This window comes from Fukomys damarensis, unplaced genomic scaffold (assembly GCF_012274545.1).
Source record: "Fukomys damarensis isolate Sample0158 unplaced genomic scaffold, DMR_v1.0_HiC HiC_scaffold_16, whole genome shotgun sequence".
Lineage (NCBI taxonomy): Eukaryota > Metazoa > Chordata > Mammalia > Rodentia > Bathyergidae > Fukomys > Fukomys damarensis.
In genome coordinates, this window is record NW_022900928.1 from 75,848,183 (window position 1) to 75,861,935 (window position 13,753).

Here is a 13,753-nt window from a genome sequence, read left to right on the forward strand (position 1 = left end):
TATATATTTATGTTGTACTTGCAAAGAGCATTCTTTTGTATTTTAAAAGTGACAGTTTTGAGGGCTGAGGATTTAGTTCAGTGGTGCCACACCTGCCTTGCAAGAGCAAGGTCCTGAATTAGATCCCTGGTACCAAAAGCAAAACCAAAACAAAAACAAACAAAAAAGTAACAATTTTAAATTAAACTGTTAAATAGTGATTTTATATTCATGATTAGCAATTTTTAAATTTATCAAAACTTTTTCTAAATATAATTTTTCTTTTTCTTTTTGAAATCATCTTTTCATTTTCAATCATCTTCCACAAAATTTTATTGTAATTTAATATTTTTATACTTTGTAATATTTTATTTATCCCTATATCAAAATTTCTTGCTATAAAAATATTTATACACATGCAGTTGTTAAAATTTTGTTCTAGAGAAAATTACAATTGAAATGATAAAGTAGAATTAATTTATCACAATATTCAATGTCATCAAATACACAAATTATTTCTTTTCATGGGAGATGGCTGCAATTTATCTCATAACAAAAAGATGGCAATATACAAAGTATTGAGCATTTTTAATACAGAGAAGTGAGCCTTAAATTGCCTATGAGGGGAACGTAGTATCACCAGAGGATGAGACATTTGATTTCTAAATAGCAGCACAGAAACCAAAAAGTTTAAAGCCACAGTCAAGTAAATGTAAAATTCATGATAAAAGGTAAGGTTGGGCCCAGGTGGAAAGGGTCTTCTAGGCCAAAGTTATGCTGAGCCTGATTTGTAGAACAATAGCTTTTATCTTTAAAGCAAGAATGATATAAGCAAAGTTTCCTTTTGATTTGTTTTAATCAAGTCATCTTCAATGATCTGAATTTAGGAGCTCCCAATCCAAGGTTGCCAAATGCTTATGAGGTAAACAGTGTTTCTCAAATACATGATGATTGATATGAACACCTTTAAATCATCAGCAGTGGTTCCCACATAAATAAATGTATTTCCATCTTCTAAAATGAACTAAACTTCAACAGTGTTACAAATAAAGTGGAATTGTTCTTGCATGTACGCTAGTATGTGTCTGGCAAGGAGTGAAGGTGGGGAGTCTGTCATAGTTTTTCAACAAACCTACTTGCATCATGAGGGATTACTCTAAACATTTTTCTTGCTTTGAAAAATGAGATTGCTTTCATGGTATGAACAAGAAGTGCCCGATTACTGATTAAATTTTAGAGAATGGAAGGTCTGAAAAAATGACATTAGGTAACTTCCGATTGATGAAGAACACAAATGAAAGAGGACTTTGTTCTTTTCTGTAAAGGATCTGACTTCAGGCAGACCCAATGTTTAAAAACCTGGTTATATGTTAAGGTTAAATTTAGAAACTAATTATTCACATTTTAAAGGATTCACAGTAGGACATAAGTCTACAGAAAACTCTCCAGCATATTTAAAATAGAATTCAATTTACAAGCACTCTTTGGAAGCTCTCATATTGCACCAAACAAGGTCACTTTAGTGCACTCTAATTGTCATACATGAAGAAAACAGAGAACAAAACAGGCCTGAAGTTGGCTCTATGAGTCAGAGTACCTGTAATGTCTGTGAATTCATCTTGAAAGCAAAGCAAGAATAGACATATTTTAAATTCACAAATTGTCATTGTGAATATCATGTCATCATGCTCCATGACCACAGCTATTTGGATATTGACTAATTATTGATCCATACGACAGGTGCACCTTGAGGGACTGAATGGGGAGCATTCACCCAAGAATAGCTCAATCCTGGAAGATGAATTGTCACACCCTTAGACTGTAACTCCCTCATATTTCAATGTGAAGTCCACAATGAGGTAAAAGATGAATTAATCCCAGAAGGAAAAGAGACGAAAGCAATAGCTAAGTTATCATAATGGTAAATAAATCAGTTTTTACTAATGCAAGAAACCAAATACCAATTGACTTTTATAAGAAAGGAAATTTATTTGCTCAGGCAACTAAAAAGTACAAGGGTTAGTGGAATTCTGGAATACTTGGATGCAAATGCTCAGAAAGTGAAAAATAATGCCTCTTCCATCACTTGGCTTTGGTTTCTTCCATATTACTCTCGTTTTAAGGTGATTTTCTACAGAAAATGATGAAGAAATATCCACCAGACAGACTTTTGGAAACATTTTTACCATTAGCCTTTATCAAGGTTGTCAAAACTGGGAAGTTTTCTGGTACCATTAAGGGAAAACAAGTTAGTTTCCAATGAAAAAAATTTCCCATTGATGAAAATTCCAACTCATAAGAATATTATGTAGATTTCAAATTGTGGAAAACTATCTATTAGGAGAGTCTTGATGAGTTTCCTGAGAATTCAGATGATATTTGGAAGTTACTCAAGGCTCTCAGAAGCACTCCAACTCTCTCTGTCTTCCTGCCATCTTCACCCCTCACTCTTAGAGGCCAATGACTACAAGCCATCTCATGATAGGTTTTTTGTATTGGTTTGGTTTTTTATTTGTTTTGTTTTTTGGTACTGGGGATTAAACTCTGGACCTTGCACTCACCAGTCAAGTGTGGTGTTAAATCCCTGGCCTACTACTAGTTTTTTGAGCAGATCATCTGTGACTTTCAGTGTTTTCATCAGTATGAAAATAACAAGTTTCAATTTCAAAAACTGTTTGAAAAATAAAATTAGTGAAATATTCATTAATCTCCCAAATTATAGTTCAACACACTGGGCTCTTCAATCGTATTTACTTCTTTAGATTGTGAGCTATGTTCTTAGTACTGTGACGGGCATGCATGGGACAGAGGTTTCTTGTATGATATATCTGAGCTCCTTCTCCTACTATGGTACACAGGACAGCAGAAAATAACCTCAGGATGCTGTCAGTAGGTCAAGTGCTAGTGTCACTCTCCAGACACCAAAATATGTGACCTAAAGTAATTCTCCTCATTTTTTGTTTTTAGTTTACACATTCAGGGAAAGATGAGTGTTGGGATGAAATTATTTCTAATGTTTTTCTCTTTTTCTTCATAGGTACACATAATATTGTATGTGTCTAATTCATAACAAAAATTTCGCATCCTTACAACCAGTTAATATATTTGTATCTTTGGTGATAGTAAGCTTCAACTTAATCGATGTACACAATAAGGAATTTCATTACCTCACAAAACAAGAAAGCTGAACAGAGCAATTTTAGAGTTGATCTATTCTGACATCCCACGACATTTTCACGGGTTCAGCTGCCTTCTGTCTCCCACTCTGCCCTCCTCAGCATGTTGGCCATGAGATGGTCATGGCAGCTTCAGGCAATATTCCTGCATGTCACTGTCCAGAGAAAGAGAGGCTCTTCTTCCCTAAATATTTTTTCAAGAAATAGGAAAGCATTTCCCAGAAGAACAAGACCTATGATCAGAACTAAATAATTTACCTTCCAAACAGAAATACTTTTAAGTATGAAAAGGAGTGATATTAATAGCTGCTGCAGGATAAGAACTAAACAGAACTATCCTGGGTAAACTAGCATGTTTTCCTCCACATCTCATTGGTCAAGTATATATATATCTCATTTGCATGCTCATTACCCACCAGTTACTACAAAGGAGAACGTGACCTGTGACTGGCTGGGACTAACAGTGTTTTGCCATCTCCATGGGACTGGGGCTAGGTTTTCCTCTCATGGAAGCTTACAGAGTGGATGTATGTACAGAGACTGGACTGAGAGCTGGGAAGGTAAACAGCAGTGCCATGCCATCAGTGAATGTCTGCCAGTCCATAGGATCCCCTCAGGTCTCATCCCTCACTGTCTTTAGAGCTGCATTTACTCACTGATGAGCCTGTCACTCCAGCACACACCATGTTCTATCTTGCATTTGTTCTTGCTTTCTCCTTTGCCTGCATTTATTACCCCTGTCCATTGTCCTCTGGCTTTTACCTAAGTAATCATTTCCCATCAAGGTAAAATTTCTCTAACCCCCTTCCTCCAGTCCTTACCATACTCCTACTTTTATGGGTTTTCATTTTTTTCTGCTTCTATAGGACAAGAATTTCTACATTTTCCATTGCACAGTGTTGGCTTGAATATTGATTGCAAGCATGGAACTGAATGAAAGAGCATAGGCTATTTAATTCATCTTTGAATCCTTGGTACCTAGACAGGGCTAAGCAACTGCATAAACTCATGAAAATTGAATAAATATATCTTAACTCCTGAAGAAGAGTTTGGATTGTGTTCACCAGGAATGGCCTGAGATGAAGAAAATAAGAATTGGATTCCCCAAATCCTAGCTCCTAGTACCTATTCTATCTAATTCAAGTAAAGAAGTCCTCAGTTAGTTAGCAATGAGATTTAGAAAGAGAATGGAGTCAGGCTGGGTGCTGACAGCATCTGGGATTGGAAGAGATGTCCTTATTATTAAGGTATAATTAGCATCTTTCCTTTCGTGGACATTAATTTATTTTGTCATTAAATTAATTATAATTAAACAGGCCTTTAAATCACTGCTTGTTGCTAGAAAGAGAGATGTGTTTTAAAATGCAAAGTCAAATAAACTCTCACTTCTTTCTTGCCCAAAAGAGAAAGAAAAAGAGAGACTGCCTCCTAATGAGGGTTTTTTTCAGGCTTCCTTGAGACAGCATTGGGTGTAAGAGTGGATTTTTTAGAAAGTGATGATGGCTTGTGCATAATGACAACAGTATAAGCAGAAAATGTCAATGAAATTCCGATTAAGTTTCACAGACCTTGGTCCCACTGTATTATTGGGCATGCTATATTTTTTACTTGCATTATTCTTTTGGATAAAATGAAGTAAGGAGTTCTGTCTACTAACCTGGTGAAATGTGTTATATTAACTAAATAAAATGTTGAGAACTTATTAGACTTATAATTAGTGCTATGTAAGTTCCTTTCTTTTCATTGCGCTGACATTCAAAGTTTACTTCAGCCAAAGATTGAGTCATGTATTCCCAAGAAAAGATGTAGTTTTACTCCCTGCAAGCAAAAACAAAAATAAAAGTGAAATAAAACTTCACAACTAGATGATTATGTCATTGATTCTTTATATACTTACAACATAATTTGTCCAGATAAATTTCTTTTTGATCTTCTTTCTTCAGCTTGTGTAAAGTCTTCTCTGTGCACTCTAGGCTTCTCCTAAAACTATCATTTCTGTTCTCCTCCCTTAACTATCTGAGTCATTATGACTACCCAAGAAAATCTCCAATTTAAGTACAAAGTGACACAGTTATCAGTTTGTTTTTATTTCCATGTGGAGATCAATGAAGAAAATTAATGAATATAGCATGTATGCATGCTTTTATTGAAAATATGTGTTGTGCATCTAGTTTTTGTTGCATCTGTAGATCTGCTTTCTTTTTTCCAAACAATACAGATCCTCCATAGAACTGATTGATTTGCAGTTTGGACTCCTAAAGGTGAGACTCATTTTAGAATTTTGCATGCTTAAAGATTATCTGGGCTGATCTGTTGAGATCTCTTACAGATTTGGAGCTTCATGGGTCTATGAGTCAACAGTTTTTTTTCTAGTTTCAGAAAATCATGTGACTCCTATTAATGAGGACTTGGCCAAAGGGTGTCCTCTTCTATTCATGAATCTAGGATTTGAAAATATAAGGATTTTAACCAAGGTCCCTCTTAACTTTTATGACAATTTAGTTTCAAAGTGAGTAAGGAAAATATTGGCCTAGCCCTGAACTTTTCAAAAGACAATAATAGAGAAATGGATTGCATAAAGTGAGCCTCAGATTTAAAATACCTCGAGGCTGGAGAATGTAAGCCCGTTGTTGAGTCTGGCAGCCAAGTATGTAGGCCACCTCTCACAGGATGAAAATTTGTCCACTTACAGTTTTAGATCAAGCATCAAGTTTTAAAACTCATAATTTAACCTTGAAACCAAAAACATGAGAAAATATATAACATGGATTCTGATAGGGTTTCTTTCTGAACTGACTGATATTTAACTGAATAAAATCAACCTGCAATTGAACCACTCACAGCAAGTGATGTTGGCAGAGGTGCTAAGTGCTTTCCCCCCTTGATCTAAAAAAGCAAAAACTGAAAGCTGCATTAGTTTTTTTTTTTTTAATTAAGACTACAGCATTATCAGGTTTTAGAAGACTGAACAGAATGCGCAGATGAATTGTTATTTAATTGAGCTTCCCAAGAAACTTTCAGAGGCTGCAGTTTAAATGTGGACTTTTACTTCCTGCAGTCTCTGAAGAAGCTTCCAGCTTTTCTGACAGCTGATACAAGTTTTTTTTTTTAAATGTAAAGACAACAAAATGTAAGCTAAGAAAAAAAAATAGTTATTTCTTCTTGGTGACTTGTTGCCCATGTCGGGAAGCAAGCATTGACGAGTTCATGTGGATACATCCCTGTAAGTGCTTAGAAGGTGCTTATATAATTTTAGGTCTGGCTTTGGATAAAAACACTAGCCGCGAACTTTCTGTATTCTTAGGAAGATGTTATCTGATGTTTTCTTTAAAAGGTTGAATGTCAATGTTTTTAGCCATGTATATATCTTTATATGAACAAATTTTAAGCCTAAATGTATTGAGTATAAAATAAGTTTACATGTCATTCACAACCAAAGTAAAATGTTTTTGAGTCTGCACGTTCTTGCCCAGCAGATTCTACATGACTCCTCCACAAATACATCGTAGAATCCCCACAACTATGACATGTGGTATTCGTCTTGTTGGTCATTGTTTGGCTATTATTAACTTCCAGGGAACTACAAAGGAATAGCTGTAGAAAGGCACCTCCATGTCTGTGGGGCAGCCATATGGAAATCTCTGCAGACCTGCAGATATTGTTGTCTAGTGTCCTTAATGCCATTAACTTATTATTCTTCAGGTCCTATTTTACCTTCCATTTGTTTCCCAGAATGAAAATCTTCTGGAAAAAAGTAAATATGTTCCAATTTTATACCTTCTTGGGTGTTTATCTTATACAAAAAAGCCTGATGGTTATCAGAAGTGTCCAAAGTGTATGACAGTCATTTCTTCTAGAAGAAAACCATTTGTTTAGTTCAACGTTTTATAATTGAGTTGCATGTTTTTTCAAGCATTTTATTTAAATTTTCTTTTACTTATATATTTAAGCTAAGGCCTCCAGTGTCTACCAAGGTGAAATATATCAGCAAACATAGCACTATGTTTCCCTAAAACTCAGACAAGTCTAGCATGTGTTAAGTTCCTGCCTAAGTAGTGCATTATTTTATGATGCCTTTATGTTTTCAAATTTAGTATTTCTTGTTTACTTTTCCTTTTGGAAACTTTTATAAAATCAATGTATTCATATCTTTGTGTTCATACCTGAAGATTTTTCAGGAAAACGTATTTTGAAATTTATCAGTAATTAAAATAACTGGAGTGTTTTGCTGTTTTGAGTGAATATTTGGGACATGGACAGCCAAGGTATCAAATAATTTTCCCTTATATAAATCATGTGGCTATAAAATATTAGGTATATTTTACCTAACAATTGTGTTTTTAAAAGGCAATATAATCTGTTCATTGCCATTCTCCAAGTTTAAAAAATTCCAGTATTTATTAAGGATAGTAATTAATTTTAAATTAGTAAAAAAATCATTAATTATTAGTGGTTATTACATCTAAAATAATACTTCCACTATTTCTATTTTAGTGATTTGACTAAGTTTTATTAAGGTATATTGTGACATTGCAAAGAAAGCTGTCAAGAAAAAAAAAGAGGTTTGTTCCTATCAATGTATTTGTTTTTTTGTTTTCTTTTCGGTACCAGGGATCAAACTCAGATCCTTGCACTTATGAGGCAGGTGGTGGCACCAGCCCCCAGTTCTTATCAATGTATTATATGATTCTCAATATTGAATTAAAAACAAAATGTAGAATAAATTATAACATAATAGAATCAAAACTTTATATATTATATAACAGCTCCCTTGCTTTCTTTGTAAGACTTTAAAACTTGAAAAAATGCTAAAATCGTGAATCTTTTGGAGAGTTTATGAATTCCTTGATGATGATTAATCCCATACAAAGGATGGCCCATTGGAAGCCAAGACCTTCATCATCGCAGACTACTAAGAGAAGCCCCTGTCCTCACAGTGTCAATGGAAAACACACAAAATCCTGGATTTCTTCCTGCATCCAACAGCATTGAGGCATCACTCTTTCTCTTCCAGCAAAGGGTCTGCACTTCTGCAGTAATATCAGTGATAAGGCCACCTGTGCTGCAGAGTCAGCAGAAACCACAGTAAGACATGAAATCCCCTCAGGAGAGATGAAGAATCCCTTCTTCATCCCTTCTTTTTAGTTGGTGGAAACTAAGTGGAAATGTCATAGGATAAGCACAAATGCAAGACTACATCGTGTTGCCATATACCAGCAACAAACACTGAAATTAAAATGCAAAACTTTTGATAATCAATTAAAACATAATGAAATTCTTAGGAATAATGTAGCAAACATACATATGACTTATGTCTTGAAAAGTATTTATTAATGAAAAAACCAAAGAGAGCCAAATAAATAGATATAACATGCCTATCAATTGTTTCCAATTGAATGTAGTAGAAATGTCTCAAAGTGGATTAATAGATTTTAAATTATTCCTATCAAAATCTCATCATGGAGATTTATAGTTACAGAATAAAATATTCCAAAATGTAGATAGTAAGATACCACTAGTAGCTAAAACAATTTTGAGAATTAAAATAAAATAATAGAATTCACTTATCTGATTTTAAACCTAGTACATAGTTAAAGACTATGTGGTACTGGTGTAGTATTGGTGGGTGGATAGGTCTGTAGATTAATACAACAGAAAACCTAGAGATTGACCTAAGCTATCCATAACTGATTTTTGATAAAGACGAAAAGCCATTCAATGAAGAAAAGATAAAAGGTGCAAATTACTACATATTGGTTAAGGGAACGATCAACAGGAAGAGAAAACATATACATTGAACAATGGCGACCAAACTTTATAAAACAAGTAGTACTGGACATAAAATAAGCATAAACACAATTACACTAGGGAACTTCAGTTCCCCACTATCACAAATAGACATTCCAATTACACAATTATTGAAGAAATATCAGAGTTGAGCAAAACTTTTGAGAATAAATATCTACAATTTTCCACCCAAAAACAGAATAAACATTCTTTCTAGAAGCACATGCAAAATAGACCACTTATCAGACAATTAAGAAAACTTAAATAAGTGTAAATGAACTGTAATTATATGCTGATTGTCAAATTATAGTGCAATGAAGTTAGAAATCAGCAACAAAAGAACACATAGAATTTATGCAAATGTATAGAAACTAAGAAATACACTCATATTTAAAAAATGGGGTACAGAAAAAAATAAAAATTTCTTGAATTAAATGATAATGCTAGTATGACATACTAGAACTTATAGGACACAATGAAATCTGACTTAAGAGGCAAATTTATAGCCATGAACACCCACATCACAAAAAACAGAGTGAGCCCAAATAGCCTAATGATGCCACAAAAGTCCTAGAAAAACTAGAACAATCCAAACCCAAAGCTACTACAAGGAAGAAAATGATAATGATCACAACAAAAAAATCATAATTAATAAATCAAAGAGCTGGTTCTTCAAAAGAATAAACAAAATTTTAAAAACCTAAACAGTCTAACTAAAAAAGAAAGGATACACATATTGAGAAGGGTGAATCACAAAGGACACTGCAAAATTCATTAAGATTAGTAACTATTTTGCAAATCTGTACACCAATAAAATGGAGAACTCAGAAGAAATAGATTTCTACACACATTAAACCACAAAGATATAAATCTGTCCCTATCCAGTAGCAAACAATGATATTCAAGCAGTAATTTAAAAAGCTACCAACTAAGGAATGCCCAGGTCCAAAATGGCTTCACTCCCGATATCATATTAAACATGGACAAACTGAAAGCTTTCCCTTTAAAATCAGGAATAAGATAAGGTTGTTCACTATTATCACTTGTTTCAACATAGACCTGAAACATTAGCAAGGAGAATTGAGCAAGAAAAAAATTAAAAGGGATATGTATAGGAAGTGAAGAAGTCAAATTATTATTCAAAGATGACATGATTCTCTACATAGAAGATCTATAAAATTCACCAAAAGACTCTCAGAATTAATAATCAAATTTGGCAATGCAGCCAGATACAAAGTCACCATTCAAAAATCAATAGCATTTCTGTACATTAATAACCCATTAAGAAAGAAATTAAAAGAAAATACCATTCACAAGAGCACCAATAAAAATTAAATTATTAGGAATTAACCTAATGAAGGAAGTGAAAGTCTTCTACAACAAAAACTACAATTCTCTGAAAAAGGAAATTGAATAGGACATCAGAAAATGAAAAGGCATACCCCATTCTTGGATAGACAAACCCAAGTTAGTCTAAAAGGCCATACTTCCTAAATTAATATACAGATTGAATTCAATCCCTAGTAATACTCCAATAGCATTCTTCACTGGAGAAAACAATCTTAAAATTCATATACATCCAGTAGAGACCCAGAATAGCAAAAGCAATCTTAAATAGAAGAGTAAAGCAGGAGGTATCATAATCTAGAATTTTAAATTATATTATAAAGCTACTGTGATTAAAAAAAAATAGCATGGTACTGGCACACTTCAACTATTTGATTTTTTGGTTTTTTTTTTGGACCGGGGATTGAACTCTGGTCCTTGTACTTGCAAGGCAGGCCACCAAACCACTGAGCTAAATCCCTGGCCCTAACTATTTTATCTTTAATAAAAGTGCAACTGGGGAAAAGATAGCATCTTTAATGAGTGGTGGGAGAGCTGTCTGTCCACATGCAAAAGATTGATTGTAGACTCATATATTTCACTAAATTAAATTAAAAATGGATGAAAGAACTAAGAGTTAAGACAGGGACACTTAACCAAATAGCTTAAGGCATCATACCACAGCAATAAAATAGGTAAAACACATGAAGTCATAGACAAAGGTAAAGACCTGCTGAACAGAACCTAAATGCATAGGAAATAGGACCAAGAATCAACAAGTAGACTCATATCAAATTTAAAGATTCAGTATAACAAAAGAAACAAACAACTAGTGAAAATACAATCATGTAATGGGAAAATATTTTTGCCAACTATACTTCAGATAGAAGACATATCTATATCTATCTATATCTATGCCTATATATAAAATAGATCATACCTCAAATAAAAGACCCAATAAAAATGGGCAAGTGAAATGAATAGCCACCTCGTAGAAGATGAAGTACAAATGGCCAATAAGTATAAGAAGAAATACTCAACACTGTTGGCCATTAGAGAAATAGAAATTATTCCAGAAACACTGATCATCATCAAGAAATCAAATAATAACAAATGTTAGTGAGGTTGCAGGAAAAAAGTGTAAACATTATGGAAATCAGTATGGAGATGCTTCAAAAGCCTGAAACTAGAAATTGCATTTGACTCAACTATTCCCCGCTCTAGGTATCATCTCAAAAGAGTTGAAAACATCATATTACACTGATACATGAATGCCCATGTTTACAGCAGGACAATTTATAATAGCTAATCTTGGAAGAAAATGTGATACTTATATATAGTGGGGTACTACTCTGTCAAAAGAAGGATGAGCTTGAGTCATTTATAAGAAAAGAGGTGCCTGTTGAGACCATAATCCAAAGTGAAATAAATCAGAACACAAGCTTAAATATTTTAAGGTTTTTCTTATATGAGAAATGTAAAGAATAAATAAAGAGCAAAGTAAAAAGTAGATATCAAGTGGTATGAAAATGGATATTTCTCAAAGTAGAAGAGGATCAAGAAATGGAGGATAGGAGGAAGAGTGGGAAAAGGGAATGAAAAAAGGAATTAAGATGAGTTATATATTTGTACTAATTCCACACAAGAAATATAAACATTATGTATTTCAAACAAGTACAAATAAAGGAAGACAATCAAGATGGATTTAGGGGGAGGAAGGGAAGGGAAAGGAAATTAAAAAATGGAATTAAGATGCATTGTGTACATGTACTAATTCCTCACAAGTAATGCAAATTTATGTACTACAAACACATACTAATACAAAAAGAAAAGTAGAATCAAACAGAATAAACCTGCAGTGTATCTCATAAATATAAAAGAAAGAAAAATATAGTCTTTCAACAAATGAAGTCAGTGGCATTGGCTCCATTTATTAAAAGACTCAACAAATGATTTAGGAAGTTTTCAATTTTCAAGGAGTCACTTTATTTCATTTATGTTATCAAAGCCAAGTCCGTAGAGTTAGTAAGTATTCTTTTCCTATCATTTTTATGTCTGTAAACCATGTAATGGCAACCTTTATTTCACTCATAATAATGTTAATGTGTTTCTTTTCTTTCCTTTCCCAATGTTTCTACATCTGTCAAATTTATTTCTTTTTTCAAATAACTATCCATTTTTCATTGATTTCTCTGCTGATTTTTTCTGTTATGATAAGAAAACAGAAAAAGCAAAAAAAAAAAAAAGTTAACTTTGCCATAAGCCCCACAGTCATAAAAGAATTAACTCATAATAGACCTTGAGCTTATGGTAATACATAAAACTAAAAAATACTTGAAGTACAAAATTTCAATTTTGGTACTTATTTTTAAATTTTTGAAATGTTAAGAAAATGATATATTTTGGGTACAAATGATTATTTTTCAGATATATTTTCTTCATCTATGACATCTTTTTATGCTTTTAAAATTTTCTTTCACAGAACAGAGTTTTACATTTTAATAAAGTTCAAAATGTCATATTATTTTTTTAATTTCATAGATTGTGCTTTTCATAGTTCTAAAAACTCATCACCAACACAGATTCACCTAGAATTTATCCTATGTTCGCTTCTAGAAATTTTATATTTCATTTTTTTATCTATAATTCACTTTGACTTAATTATTGCAACTAATATGTCTGCATTCAATTTTTATTTTATGCATTTATTTTTGCATGTGGATGATATTCAACTATTCCAACACTATTTGTACAAACGTACATCATTTATCAATTGAATTGCACTTGTATATTTATTAAAGCAGTTGACTTTATATAGTTTTGTGCTTTCATTTCAGTACTATTTAACGATTTGCCTATCATTTCACCAATACCACATTCTCTTGCTTAATTTGGCTTTTTAGGAAGGCATAACTTTAGGCAGTTTCTTTCCTCCAGCTTGGTTCTTCTTTGGTGTTATGTCAACCCATTTGAGTCTTTGCATTTCCACCTAATTTTATAGTCAAGTTGTTGATGTCCTCTCTACAACTTGTTCATATTCTAATTGGAATTGTACTTTTTCTGTAGATCTAGTAGGGAATAATTAAAACATAGCAACATCAAGGTTTCCTACACATAAAAACAAAACATGTCTACATTTATTTAGATCTTCTTTAATTTATTTCATCAGTTTTATAGTTTCCACATTTAGTTTTTTGTACATGTGTGATGTCAGCTTCAGTGGAAGTGGGAATGGTACCTCTCAGTATTATCCTTAGTGACCTACTAGCAAAATTTTTGCTTCTGGTTCCTTCAAACTTATGCTCTGATCGCCTAGAAGTCTTAGTTCCAAAAGGGGGAAGGCTTGTTCCAGGGAAGGTCATAATCATAACAGTAAGCTGGGACTAAGATGTCCCCCTGGTCATTTTGGGCTCTTTGTGTCTCTAAGTAAGCAAACTAAAAAGGGAGTTATAGTGTTGACAGGGGTGATTGATCCAGACTACCAT